This window comes from Pan troglodytes, chromosome 4 (genome assembly GCF_028858775.2).
Source record: "Pan troglodytes isolate AG18354 chromosome 4, NHGRI_mPanTro3-v2.0_pri, whole genome shotgun sequence".
Lineage (NCBI taxonomy): Eukaryota > Metazoa > Chordata > Mammalia > Primates > Hominidae > Pan > Pan troglodytes.
In genome coordinates, this window is record NC_072402.2 from 91,767,674 (window position 1) to 91,783,269 (window position 15,596).

The window sequence follows — 15,596 nt, forward strand, 5'->3', positions numbered from 1 at the left end:
TGTGTTTTCAAGAGTTATAGTTTTTAATTTTATTAAAGCCATATTTAACATTTTACTTTCTTTTATGAACACATTTTTGGTGTTGTAGCTAAAAACTCATTGCCAAACCTGAGGTCATCTAGATTTTTGTCTTATACATTCTTCTAGATGTTTTGCAATTTTTTAAGTCTATGACTTCTTTTTCTTTTCTTCCTTTTTATTTTTTTTGTGACAGGGTCTCACTCTATTTCTCAGGCCTGAGTGCAGTGGTACGATCATAGCTCGCTAGAGAGTCAAACTGCTGTACTCAAATCATCCTCCATTCTCAGCATCCTGAGTGGCTAGGACCACAGACATAGATTATCATGCCCCATTGTTTATTTTTTTTATTTTTTGTAGATACAGAGTCTCACTATGTTGCCCAGGCTGATCTCAAACTCCTAGCCTCAAGCAATCCTCTTACATCACTCTCCAAAGCACTGAGATTACAGGCATGAGCCACTTGTGCTTAGCTGATTTTTTTTTTTAGTTAATTTTTGTGAAAGGTGTTAGGATATCTTATTAGACTCATTGTCAAGCATATGGATTTAAATTGATCCAGTAACACTTGCTGAAAGAGCTTTCTTTCTCAATTGATTTGCCTTTACTCATTTGTTAAAGATTAGTATGTATATATCTTGGACTCTTTAATCTGCGTATTGATCTATGTGTCTGTTCTTTCTCCAATACCATGCTGACTTGAATGCTGTAGCATTAGTGTAAGCCTTCAAAATGGGTACTGTAAGGCCTAAAACTTTGTTCTTCTTTAGTATCGTTTTGGCTTTTTAAACACATATTTTGCTTTTTCATATAAACTCTACACTCAGTTTTTTGATGTCTACAAAATAGCTTGTTTGAGTTGATTTTACCAGGTCAAGTTGGAAAGAACTGACATCTCAACAGAATTGGATCTTTCATCCCATGAACACACAATATCTCTCCATTTATTACAATCTTTGATTTCTCTCATCATAGCTTTTCTGCTTTCTGAATAGAAACTATATATATTTATAAATCCTTTATTCAGCTTTATACCTAAATATTTCAACTTTAGTCCCACAGATAGTTTTCTGGTGAATATAGAAATGGACACTTCTAGTCTTAAAGCTGGAAACTTAGCATCTGTTTTATCTGATTCCCTTCCTCAGGAAAGGACCTCCAGGCCTCACACAAAAATGGATCAACGAATTGAAACTCACCAAATCACCACCACCAGACAATGGGATGCTGAGTCTCATTCATCATGATTGCTTCCTGAAGCCTTCTGAGTTCCTGTTTCCCTACACATTGTTACATTTCTTCCCTGCTACATAAACCCCCAATTTTAGTCCATCAAGGATATAGATTTGAGACTGATCTTCCATTTCCTTGGCTGCAACACCCAATTATAGCCTTCTTGGCAATAATTGTTGTCTCAGTGATTAGCTTTCTTTGTGGCCAGCAGCAGGACCTAGACTGAACACCTGATTTTCTGGTAACAGTATGATTTTTCTTCTTTTGCCTATTGTAGTAGGTTACATTGTTTGATTTTTATTTTTTTATTTTTATTTATTTTTATTTATTTTATTTTATTTTTTTTTGAAGTTTTACATATTTTATTGAAAAATCTAGGAAATCATGTGAATCATGTACAATATTTTCTCACAAGAAAAATTTTAAGCTGGCTTTTGAATGTTTCACATAATTGTAAAACTTTTTAATTTTTAAAAGGAAGAAAAACACAATGAAACGACCACCGTATTATATGCTTTCTGTTTTTCCTTGTTCCTAGGGAAAAGGCTGAGAAATACTAGTAAATTTTCTAATTATGATTCGTGAGGCTAAGTACTATACTCTTTAATAAATCTGCTGAAACAATACAGGGAAATGGGTGGATCAATGTTTTCTTTGTTAAAAATATTTTTAAAAAGCTAAAATCTAGTGATAACATGTTAAAATAATACACATTTTTTGTAAGATGTCACCATTTCTAACGATTTCTCTACACTATATCAACAGTGCAATTGTGATTCAGTGTAAATCATTACAGTGTTTCATTGTTACAATACTTGTGTTCAAGTACATGTTCATGAACATGATCAAAGTCTCTATTTTGACTTTTCTTTTCCATATCAAAATAAGGTTATAATTACAGCAGAATTTTTCCTATGGATGTCTATAAATCTGAACCAAATTCATAATACATTCTCTAAAAACCTGTTCAACAGCATGAGGTTCATTATGTTTACACATCTCCTGCAGGTGACAGAAAATGGGCTAATTCTGCAGCAGGACACCAAAAAAACAAAAATAGTTTCTCTTCATATACACCTAAACTATTATGCTAAGTCAGTATACATTCTGGATAATTCAATGTTATTGGTGGGGAGAGAGTAGCACCTTAGAGATAGCCCTAACAAACAATGAAACATTGTTTTAAGTATAATGATCTATTTTTTTCCTTTTTCTTTTTATTATATTACTGGATCCAACTAATTCATTCATATAAAATTATTTATGAAGCCATATAGTATAAATCAAAATGTTTGTGTAACCAAAACAAGCACCACATTGGATGTTTGGCAGGCAAAAAAATAAATTAATTTGATTAAATTATATGTAATCTGATAATATTTGGTCTGAAAAACATGCTAGTGTGTGTGTTTATAAATAATGTAATTGCAAAGAGCTGTGATCCAGCCAGCCTGCTGGAGGTCAACTCTTCTGCTGCAGCTTTTGGGCATAGAAGTCCCTGCATGTTTCACAGCAGCGCTGATACCACCGCATGTCCTGACATAGGTTCTTTTCACGTATCACTCGGCAGTACACTGGCCACTGATCTCCCAGGCACTTGACTGCCGAGTGATACGTGAAAAGAACCAGTGTACTGTTTGATTTTTAAATTAAACTGGCACTGCATAGCTAGAGTAAATGTGACTTTGTTGTGTTAATTTTTATATGTTGTTGAATTTGATTTTCTTGTGTTATGTTGAGAATTTTACATATATCTTTATAAGAGATATTTGCTCGTAATTATCTTTTTGTAAAATATCTCTGTTTTTGCTATGAAGGTTATAAAAGTAATTTTGGGAGTGCTCTCTATTTTCTATTAGAGAATGAGGGAACTGGTACCAATACTACCTTAAATGTTCAATAGAATTCACATTCGAAATTATCTAGGACTGGTTATCTTTTGAGAAAAGTTGTTAAACATTATTCAGTGTCTTTAATAGATATAGGCCTGTTCAGTTTATCTATTTCTCCCCATGTGATCAATGGAAATTTGTGTCTTTCACGTGATTTTTCTATTTCTTCTAAGTCATCAACTTGTTGATATAAAGTTATTCACAATATTCTTATCCCTTCAGTGTTCAAAGATTGTTATTAATATTCATGAAACTGGTAGTAATGATCTTGCTTTCTTTTTTGATATCGTATTGCACATCTTTTCTCTTTTCATGTTCATTAATTTGTGTGGAGGTTTATCAATTGTATTCATTTTATTAAAGGACAAGTTTCTGGTTTTATTAATTTTCTCTATTGTTTTTCTATTTTCAATTTCATTGGTTCTGCTCTAATCGTGTTGCTTTTTGGTTCTGCTCTAATTGTGTTGCTTTTCTCTTTCTTGCTTTTGGTTTTAATTGATCTTCTTTCTCTCATTTCCTAATGTGGAAGCCTAGATTATTAAATTTTAGATATTTTTTCTAACAGACACATGGGATACTATATATTTCCCTCCAGGTACTGTTTTCATCCCATTCCACACTTTTAGATAAATAGTGTTTTCAATTCTATTTAGTTCAATTTTATTTTTTTAGTTTCTCTTCATGTTTTTTCTTTGACACAGATGTTATTTGGAAGTATATTTATTGTTTAGTCTCCAAATATTTGAGTATTTTCAACTATCTTCCTGTTATTGATTTCCGTGAATTCTATTACAGTATGAGAATATATTTTGAATGATTTTACTTCTTATATTTCTCCTCCCCATGCTGGAATAAAGAACACATCTTTATCAGCTCTTTACTTGCAGAATCTGGTGGAGTGCCTGAGATAAGACCCATAAAAATATGAGGCACTCCCTAAGATTCAGACCCCTGGAAGTTACTCACTCTCAGCTAGTCTACCCTCAGCTTCCAGCAACTGCTCAAAGTAACCATTTAAGTGTTTCTATAAGTTTATAGCTCTTGTTCTTTTGCTCCAAGTAAGCTTTCCTTGGCAGAGATGCCCGGATTTACTTGTTTTTAGATATCATGGTGACTGCTTTCCTGGTGACCTCAATTTTCTGACGGATCCTAGAAAAGTTGCTGATTTTCATTGTTCAGCTTTCTTTTAAGTTTGTTCAGCCCGATTTTCATCAGAGTGATGGCTTCAAAGCTCTTAAAATATCAGAGCTGGAGGCCAGAAGTCTGTTAGATTTTTAAAATTCTGTCTGATACTCATTTTTAAAAACCTGTATATTTCAATATATTTCTGTAAACACATTTAATGATATTTTGTAATTTTCAAACTACTGACTTTTTTTGCTTTGCCTTGCCTGATATTTTTATTTTTTCTGCTTTCTTTTAAATTAACTATTTTTTTAATTTTTGGAATTTCCTCTTCTTCAGTTTTCTACTTACCACACATATTATTTCCGTTTTCCTAGGGCATGCATCATTAAGCCACCAAATTGAAAACTAATTGGTATCTTTACTTTCCTGCATAAGCTGGGGTTTTACAACTACAGACTCTGCTGTATGAGTCAAACTTTTATATTTATTTATATAAATACGATGCCATGGATTTAAGTTCTATCGTTTTAAAACCCAACAGATACTTTATTACTGTTTTTCATAGTCACTGTAATTTAGAATTTCCAAATATTTGGTCCTTTCTATCTTCTTCATTTTTGTTTGTGTCAGAGAAAATACCCCTCAATTCTTTTTTCTATTGCCTATATAAATCCTTTTAATTTTTCTTTTGTGTAATGTGCTATTATACTTCCAAGACTTCTGGTGGTTAGTTTCTTTGGGAAGAGGTTTTCAATTAAAAACATACAACTTATTTAGACACCCAGTTTTCATTTTTGTCTCTTTTTATCCCACAGGTCTCTCAAAACAGAATTTTGGCTTTTCCAGATTGGCAAATACCTCTTAGTTAAATGTGGCTTTCAAGTATGTGTTTACTCCTTTATGTTTCAATTTTCCTTCAATTTTGGCCTGGTAAGTCTTTACCTTCTTTCAAATACCATATATTTCAAAAAGTAGTATTTATTCTATTAAGCATGGTGATTGTACGAATAACTTAACCTGCTCTTAGTGTGTTTGGGCCACTACAACACAACATTATAAACTGGGCAGCTTACAGAAAACAGAAATTTATTCCTCACAGTTATGGAGGCTGGAAGGTTGAGATCAAGGTGCTGACAGATTCAATGTCTGCTGAGAGCCCGTGTTTCGGTTAAGATATTGCGCTTTTTAGTCGTGTCCTCACATAGTGCAAAGGACAAGGTAGCTCTCTGGGGCCTCTTTCATAAGAACACTAATCCCATCTTTAAAGCCTCCGCTCTTATGATCTAATTTCCCCAAGGATCCCACCCCCATGCTATCACATTGGTGATTAAGTTTCCAGATGTGAATTCTGAGAGGATACATTCAGATCATAGCACCCACCATTACTGAAAATACAAATTAACTTTTCTTATTTGTGTATAAGAAATCAAGAAACTATCAATACAGATGTGTTTATGTGTGTGTATGTATGCCAGTATGTATATGTATTTGTAGATTCAACATTACATAGGACACTTCCCTTAAATCATTAAAAATAAAGGAAATGGTAATGATGCTATCAGTTGTAGTATGAGTAGCAGTAGCGAAAAAGCAAAGCAGAGAAATAGTTTGGTGCATCACTCTTAGCACTTAGTAACTCCAAAAGCTTTAAACACGTATAGAAGGAGTAAGTTTATAAAGACAATTTGATAGAAATAAAATAGCAAGTACTTTTACATTTTGATAAATACTTCATTGATGATAAACACAATTCATTTTATCCTCAGAAGAATACTGTTATGTAGGTACTAAAGTTATCTCCATTACATACATGAGAGAAATAAATTTCAAAAATTAATGTGATTTCTTCAATATTACACAGCTAATTAATGGTGGAGCTGTTTTAAGAATCCAGAAAATAAATTACTATTGTATGTGGCTAATGTATCTTATAAAGGCAGAGCACATAATTTTAATGAATCTATAAAATATTCAAAATGAATATTTTGCAACTCAATACTTAAACGCTTTTCCAAAAACAAAACCAGTTTGTCCATGCTGTATCTTCTGGCCAAAGTTCAATAAAACTTAAGTTCATTATGACCATATTCCTAAAAACAAAATATATTATATAAAACGTGAAACAATTTGGGCCAATGGGAATATTAAAATTAGAATGAGAAAAGCACTTAAAATATTAGAATAATTAAAACACCTATGAGAAATAGTCAAAGCTAGTAGTAATAGAATGCATTTGCATAAATGTTGTTTTATTAAATCAATAAACAGAAAAAATCTGGTTATTTCATTGGAGATAATGTTATATATTCTTTAATAATATTAGACAAATTTCAAAAACATTTTACAATGTCTAAAGCATTATCCATTTTCTTTTGTGGCTTCCAAATCAAAATATAAACCTATCCTAATTTATTTCTATATTTTGAATAAAATTATCTATGTAGGCTTCAAATTTGAGGCATAATGACAGTTTCTTCCAGGACTAATAATGGCGACACCACTTCTCTCATTCAGCATTGGTGACAAAGCTTGACATTGTATTACTGCACACCATTATATGCCAAAAGACTTTAGGTGCACACAGCCAATTCATTTGTCATAAGCTTTTGGTCATCCAAGGGTTACTCTGAATTTTATAACCCTAGTAATTATAATTTAATAGTATTGCAAAACAACTATTTGTAATTGTATAATTGTAGTGCTACAAAAGAATGAGTATATGTTTTAACACAGTTGTAAGCATTTTAAACTACAGAATATTAATAAAGAAATTTTTACTCTGAGCATCATTATTTTTAAGTTTTAAATGTTAACTAGAAAATAATCAATCAGAATAATGTCAATCATTAAAATATTATGACTTTCATGTCACATGCATGAAAATATTTTGACCATGAATTTTTCCGTAGATGGAAGCATTAGCTCTGTCCTGGAAAATAGTGAATGAAGCTGATCAGTGTGAGGGTAGGAGCATATTTTAAAATACAACAGAACTACTTTACTGAGTAATACAGAGTTTGAAATGGAAGTAATCATTGTTTCTGAGAACTAAAATTCAGATGATTTACAGCATCCCATAAATGTATGATACTGCTGGTTCTATTTATAAAATACACTATTTGCCTCACTTTATGGTATTTATATCTCCTGTGGTCACACTATTATAAAGCAATTTTTATGAAAGCTATGAAAAAATCTTTAACTTTTTTTCTAACATAAACTTTTTAAAGCACACACAGCATTGAGACTTATAAAAGATTCCACAAAGAAAATTGCATTTTTCCCATTTGATATGTTATCATTAATTCCAAGGAAAATAAGTACTCATTTATATTTTTGAAAACTGATTCCTTCTTACATTTAAGAACATTTAATGTTGCATATATACATTGAGTTTAGAAATGAAATAGTGACCAAAATGGTTTTTCATAGCAAGTGAATGTTATATTTTATATACCTATGTGTGTGTGTGTATATATAAATTGTGTATTTTCTTGATGCTCTTGAAATTCTGCACTGAATCTAAATGAGATTAAAGTCAAAAAATTATAATCAGTATTGTACAATTTTTCTACTCATATGTTTATAGACTGTGTAATTCTTTGTTTTCTTTGGATACAGAGGAGGAAATCCTTCCTTCAAGTCTTTTTACCAACATTTCACTTATAATTAAAACTTCAGAAATAGAAATTATCTTTATAACAACTCCTTTGCCTTATATAAAACAACAATAACAACAGGTGACAAGTTTGGCTAAGTGCCTAAGAGAATTTAAGTAGCCCTGCTTGTGTAGGACCCTTTTTTGTAATGAATGCCTACAATTGAAAGTCAATTTCCCTGAAGAAAGAAAGCCTGATCCCCCCAAAAAAAATTAACAGAAAAACAAAACAAAAACTGAAACAATCTGAAAAAAAAATACATTGAAAGTTTTCTTCTAATGCATTCTCAGTGGATAGCATGTAGCACACCTCTTTGGGGAAAAGGAAGATCGAAGTTGAACTACGCAATTTTCTAATTATCCTCACTCTACAAGGAAAAACAAAGGAAGCAGCATCCTATGAACAAATTAGGATTACACAAAGATTTTCAGAATAATAAAAACTATTTATCTTTAAATAGCAAAGAGCTTCATTGAAAATATTTTGTCATTTTCAAACTATTAACTGCAATTATTTTCACTCAAATAAGTATGGGCCATATGTAGCTATTGTCCTTAGACACCTTAAAGCTATAATGTCTATTTAAAGGATTTTTAAGTTATGAAGAGAAGGAAATTAAAATTATTGGAGAATATGATAATAGATTTTGGAAGAATGCAGCTATCAAAACATTTTCCTAAGTTAAAATATCTGATACAGCAGTTACGAAGATAGTTATTAATCTGAGAGGGTTTTTTTTACTTTTTAAATTAAGATGTTATTAGCTATTCAAAACTGCTTGTTATTTATTAATAAATAGCAACTATAGGACTTATATATAAAAGATCAAGAAAAAAGCCACGTTATTTTCTGAGAAGAACAACAAAATCCAAAGATTTATTCTATGGTCCACTTTACAATAACTACATATGATGCATAGCTTCTGCTGAGAATGGATATTTTCTTTCTAATTTTTACAGATACTAAGTGCTAAATAATTTGAGGTTTCTATTTTGGGTTCAAACAATGTAATCAGGATTTCAAAAAATATATACTCACAAGAAAACTGGCACATAAAAATTGATAAATTTTTTTTTTTTTTTTTTTTTTTTTGAGATGGAGTCTTGCTCTGTCGCCTGGGCTGGAGTGCAGTGGCGCAATCTCGGCTCACTGCAAGCTCCGCCTCCTGGGTTCAGGCCATTCTCCCGCCTCAGCCTCCCAAGTAGCTGGGACTACAGGCGCCTGCCACCACACCTGGCTATTTTTTTTTTTTTGTATTTTTAGTAAAGACGGGGTTTCACCATGTTAGCCAGGATGGTCTCCATCTCCTGACCTCGTGATCTGCCCGTCTCAGCCTCCAAAAGTGCTGGGATTACAGGCGTGAGCCACCTTGCCTGGCCTAAAATTGATAATATTTTTAAAACAATAAATCTGCAATATCAGACAAGACATGGTACCATATTGCCCAAGTTAGTTTTAATGTCTCATTTTTATAAGTTAAATGTATATGTCCTTATATGATGTTCTTAAATATGTGTTTCAGAAGATTTTTCAAATTGACTAGAGAAATAACTTAATAATCTCAGTGGGAAATGTAATTATTTGCATATAAGTTTCCAATTATTTCTTTATTGTTTGCTACATGTTACATTTCTAATTAAAATCACTTGGAGCTTTAGTTAATGCTGCTCCTGTTTCAAACAAAACAAAAGAAACAAAAATTTTGGATAATTATAGAAAAGAGCAAGTTTCATTCAAACATGTTGCCAAAAAGAGGATTCTATAGGTCAATTATAAGAGTTCTTCTTCATCAGAATTATACAAAAGAGAAACTTTAGATAACTATTAGGTTAGAAACATGGGAATATGTGTTTGAATAAAATAATAAGATATGTGATTGACATAATATGGGTTTGTGGATCACCACTTCTCCAGAAGTGTTCTTTATCCTATTAAATTTATCAGAAAGTTTCTTATGCACTTTATCAGGAATGCAAACTTTTCCCAAAAAGGAGGCTGTGAATATTATTATGCAGCATGTTTCAGATCAGAATCAGAACAATTTTTGTTTGTTTTTTTGTTTGCAACTCTGTGAAATGAGATCTACAAAACAACAGAAATCATTTAAAAACCATAGACATCTAAACTCTGATTAAAATTGACTGTGAATAGTCCATCATCCCCTACTTTCTAATTAACGGCCCTGATACACTATAAATCTTGGCATTCTGGTTAGTAGCTACAAATACAAAATGTTCTACAGTAGAAGAACTGTATGTTTCCATTGCACAACAGTCTTCAAATATTTCTGATAAACTATAAGCAAGACATTTTCTTTGCAATTTTTTAGGAACTAGGCCTCTAGGAATGTTGAAATCAAATAATACAAACAAGTTTATTGTGGTTTGGGAATATGATTTATTGTGCCCTTTAAAAATAGTCCAATTGGAAGTTATAAGGAATAAGGGTTATTCTTGAAATGAGTACAGAAAAGGCTTCTATTTAATTATTTGCTTACATGTTAAAATATTTATTTAATTTAATAATTTAGACGTATTTGGTTGGTCTTCCAATCCAGAGGATTAATCAGAGTTACAGCATTCTACCTGATCACATTTAGAGGTCAATTTCCTCTTTTAGAATTGCACAAGAAAATTCCAGAAATGAGAACTATATTTTTTCTTCCACTGTAATGATGACTGAGATTTCCATGCTGACATTTGAGGGATATGCTGGAAGATGAGTGGCTGAGTGCATTCAATGCTATGTATTTTTTTTTTCTTGGCCATAGCAAATAGTGCAGTCTAGCAGTATAACCAGTCTCTTCTTTCTTTCTGTGCTTTGTGTGTTTACCATAATTTATTTGCATGAGGCTTGCATTGAACCCCTTAGAGTTATAACAATCTATTTTAAGCAGTTGATAACTTCAATTGCACATGAAAGCTCTATGTTTTTTACTCTCCCCCTTGTTACTCTTTGTGTTATTGATGTCAGAGTTTACTGCGTTTTATATTGTGTATCCATTAGCTAATTCTTGTGGTTATAGTAATTTATAATAATTTCATCTTTCAAATTTCATGCTAATGTTAAAAGTAATTTTTGTGGCATCATAACAGTATTGGAATACTCTGTTGGTTAATATAGTTACTGATGAGATTTGTATGTTTTTGTTTTTTGAGACGGAGTCTCGCTCTGTCACCCAGGCTGGAGTGCAGTGGCATGATCTCGGCTCACTGCAAGCTCCGCCTCCCGGGTTTACGCCATTCTCCTGCCTCAGCCTCCCGAATAGCTGGGACTACAGGCACTTGCCACCACACCCAGCTAATTTTTTGTATTTTTAATAGAGACGGGGTTTCACTGTGTTAGGCAGGATGGTCTCGATCTCCTGACCTCGTGATCCACCTACCTCAGCCTCCCAAAGTGCTGGGATTACAGGCGTGAGCCGCCGTGCCCGGCTGAGATTTGTATTTTTGTATGCTTTTATTTTGCTGTTTAACATCTATTCATTTTAACTTGAAGAATTCACTGTAGCACTTCTTATAGGGTAAGTCTAGTGGTAGGAAACTTCCTGTTTTTGTTTATCTGGCAGTCTTTATCTCTCTTTCAATGATAAAGGATTGTTGTGATATATATAGTATTCTTGGGACCATTTTTTAATTTTAATATTTGAATATGTCATCTAAGTTTCTCCTGGATTACAAACATTCTGCAAAGAAATTCACTGATAGTTTTATACAGTTCCTCTGTGAGTTAATGAGTCACTTTCCTTTTGCTGCTTTCAAAACTTTTCATAACTGAATTACGATGTGTCTGTGCAGACGTAACCTCTGGGCTCCTTGAATCTAGATGCCCATTTTCCTCCTCAGATTTGGAAAGTTTTCAATTATTGTTCAGTTAAGTATGCTTTCTTCCCATTTCTCATTCTCTTATCCTTCTGAGAATTTCATAAATGCATATATCATTTCACTTAATGGTGTCCCATAAATATTTACTTTTTTCATTAGTTTTTAAATTTTTGTTCCTCTAACTGGAAAATTTCAAATGACTTCTCTTCAGGTTCACTAATTATTTATTTTGTCTGATTAACTCTGTTCTTAAAGCTCTCTATTAAATTTTTTAATTCAGTCATTGTATTCTTTAGCTGTAATTTTTTATGGTTTTCAATATCTTTGTTGAAATTCTCATTTTCTTCATGTATTGCTTTCCTGATTTTGGTTTGGTTGTCTATCTGTGTTCTCTTCTAGTTCACTGAACTTCTTTAAGATGGTTTAAAAACTGCTTTTCAGACAATATGTAGATTTCCATTTCTTTAGGGTTGGTATTGGAGCTTTATTACTTTCCTTAGGTAGTGTCATATATTCTTGACGTTATAGTCCTTGTACTTTTTCATATGTGTCGGCATATTTGAGAAACTGTCCACTTTTTCCAGTTTTTACAGGCTGGCTCCAGCAGGGAAAAACCGTCATCACTTAGCCCTGTCTGGGATTCTGAGAGGGCCAGTTGGCAGAGTCCCTGAGTGGGCGAGGCTTGCTGCTGAAGTCAGCAGGATTGGTCAGGCAGGGTCCAATGCCAGTGCTTTGTAGGTTCCTGAGGCTTCTGGCTAAGGCTAAAGTTGGGAGAGACCGCTGTTGTGAGAGGTTTATGGTCTGGCAGGGTCACTTGGCTTGGTTCTGTGTAGGACATGACTTGCTGGTAGGGACATAGTCAGACAAGGCAGCTGGTGAGAGCTGTGGCTGGGCAAGGTTCCTGGTGGGGTCTGGAGTTACTATCAAGGTCCATGCATATTGACTGCTAAAAAACCCCACCCCTTTTTATGGTCCTAGCTGTCCCACCTCCGCCCCCCACCAACTCTGCCCCAGTATAAGGAATGAGGCAAGACCAAAGCAGTCCTCTAGGACAAAGACCCAAATCACTGGGGAAGGTGGAGGTTTATGTCAGTCTTTCCCCCTGTGTTAGTCTGTTTTCACAACACTGATAAAGACATACCCGAGACTGGGAAGAAAAAGAGGTTTAATGGACTTGTAGTTCCACATGGCTTGGGAGGCCTCACAATCATGGTGGAAGACAAGGGGGAGCAAGTTATGTCTTAAATGGATGGTGGCAGGCAAAAAGAGAGCTTGTGCAGGGAAACTCCCATTTTTTAAATCATCAGATCACATGAGACTCATTCACTATCACAAGAACAGTGCAGGAAAGACCTGCCCCCATAATTCAATCACCTCTTACTGGGTTCCTCCCACAACACATGGAAATTGTGGGAGTTGCAATTCAGGATGAGATTTGGGTGGGGACACAGCCAAACCATATTCCCCCACTGGAGAAACTGCAGACTGAGGGTATTCTTCTCAACATTGCACTGTGCAGGCTTAGGAGAGAGGTGATGTGGACAAAGTGGAATTTTATTTTTACTCTTTTTAATATTTGTGTGTGTTTATACTCTGTTAGGGTGCTGTAACTCCCCCTTAGAGTTCAGAATTATCACAAAGTCATTATTGTCTGTGAATAATTATTAAATTTGTATTTCTGTGGCACACCTAGGGCTGGGGACCCCTTATTCCACAATCTTGCTGATGACTCTCTCCTTAAACTCTCAAAACAGATTGCAATCTCTTACTATTGTCCTTCCACCAAACCCTTCCTATTTTTAATTTACTCAACTTCAATGGTTCTTTCTTGGATTGTGCAACCGTATCTCCTCCAAACCCTTGAAAAATCTTTGCCTTGATTCAACATTAGGCATCAGTGCTTCTTCTTCAGGTTGTCACTAAAACCTAGTTACCTCTTAATCCTCATTGCAATACCTTCCCTTTACAGTAATCCTTATCTCAGAACTCAAAAGCTTGACCGCATTTTTGAGAGGGGAAGTTAATACATCTCACACTCTTTGTTCATAGTAAATAAACAGAGAACAAAAAAGGTTAATATTTTATGAAATTATCTCAACAAATTTTTTTGGCGTTATGGCATTAACTCTCTTTTCTAGGAACTGGAGAAAGTCATTACATACTTATGCCACACAAAATCTAATTTTCTAGTAAATCATAGCGCATGGATTTATTTTTGTACATATGCAAATATAAGTTTATCATACAAAAAGATTATCAACACAAATAAATCATCACATTACTTCAAAAACTCTATTCCTCTCTGTCTCTCTGTGGTCATATATATATATATATATATATACATATATATATATATAATATATGTATGCCACAAATAAAAGCAGAATAGCTATAGTCATATTTCATATTTTTATTATTTTCACCTCAATTTTGACTTAATGTGCTGTTTGAAATATATTCCTCTTAAGTACACAGACTTCTAATATAAATATGACCTTTAAAATGGTGGAATTTGAATCATGGTGTAAAACAATCATATTATTATAGTTAACAGTGCCTTATGACTTTTATTAACTGATATTTTCCTAGCTTCCTCAATAAAATAAAAATCAGCAGTGGTATTGATGCCACTGATTACCTAATGTAAATCATTTCACATGTTATTTAATGATGACATTTCTTAAAAAGGAAAAAAAGAAACCACTTAATTAAATACCAATTTGTATCACTTAAAGTTATGCTTTAAGCTATTAGAATAAATCATAGTTAAAACACACATAAATCTTTTATCATAGTTATCTGTCTTCCAAATAATCTTTTCAACATTGTTCTTTTTCATTTAAACTAAGTAGAAAGTTAAAGATAGATCAGTACTTCAACATTTATAAAATGTTAAATATTAAAATATACCTGTTTTTTTCTGATTCTTTAGAAATAAAATGAGCAGGAGAGACAAAATAAATTTGGCAAAATTAATTGTAGTGTTACAGAGGTTTCCTGTTCTAGTTGAATGAAATATGAAAAGATCTCTCAGGCTTGGTCTGTTTTCTTCATACTAAAAATGAGACAAAACAAAATGTATTTTTCCAAGTTTATTTGAATCTTATCCTTTGTTCACAATTTTAAGCAAATATCATTACATAAATATGCCATACAATATTTAAGTTTCAAATTAAAATTTTAAACAAATTCTAAATTAAACTGTATATTAATGGCAATATCTATATACTGTTTCTTAAAAATTAATTTCTGGTACATCTAGAATGAAAGAGTATTCACCACTAAGAAGTGGAGAATGGAGAAAATTTAAATGAATATTACTAAGTAAAAAATAGCCAATCAAAAAAGCTGCATACTGCATTCCAACTATGGGACATTGTGGAAAAGGCAGAACTATGGAGAGAGTGAAAAGATCAGTAATTGCCAGGGCTTGGAGTAAGGGAGGTATGAATTGTCAGAGCACAGAGGATTTTATACAGTAAAATCTCTCTATATGATACTATAACTGTGGATACATGTAGTTACATATTTCTCAAAACTCACAGAATATATACTGAGTGAACCCTAATGTAAATAAAGATCTAAAAATTGCTTTTGCCCAGCTTAGTTTCTAAGTTGGCCTAAGAAATATGGAATATAAATAAAATCAGAATATACAAATAAAAAACATATTAGTAGTTCTGTTATTGACACACCTTATTATTGTTAAAATATAATTTATTATATGCACATCAATAATCATTTGTTGTATTACTAGACTGGATTAAGTATTGTATTTAAAGTCAATTGTTGAATTTCCCATAATAAATTTTTAGAAACTTATTAAACCACACAGAAGCTAT

General features: G+C 32.8%; 1 long non-coding RNA gene across 1 annotated transcript in view; it reads left to right on the forward strand.

Moving 5' to 3' along the window:
- Positions 1–15,596, forward strand: part of LOC134810087 (uncharacterized) — a 48,133-nt gene that overhangs the window by 20,728 nt on the left and 11,809 nt on the right. The window contains exons 2-3 of the long non-coding RNA XR_010157271.1: positions 1,167–1,492; positions 5,087–5,201. This is a non-coding gene — a long non-coding RNA (uncharacterized LOC134810087). The remainder of the gene's footprint in view (positions 1–1,166; positions 1,493–5,086; positions 5,202–15,596) is intronic.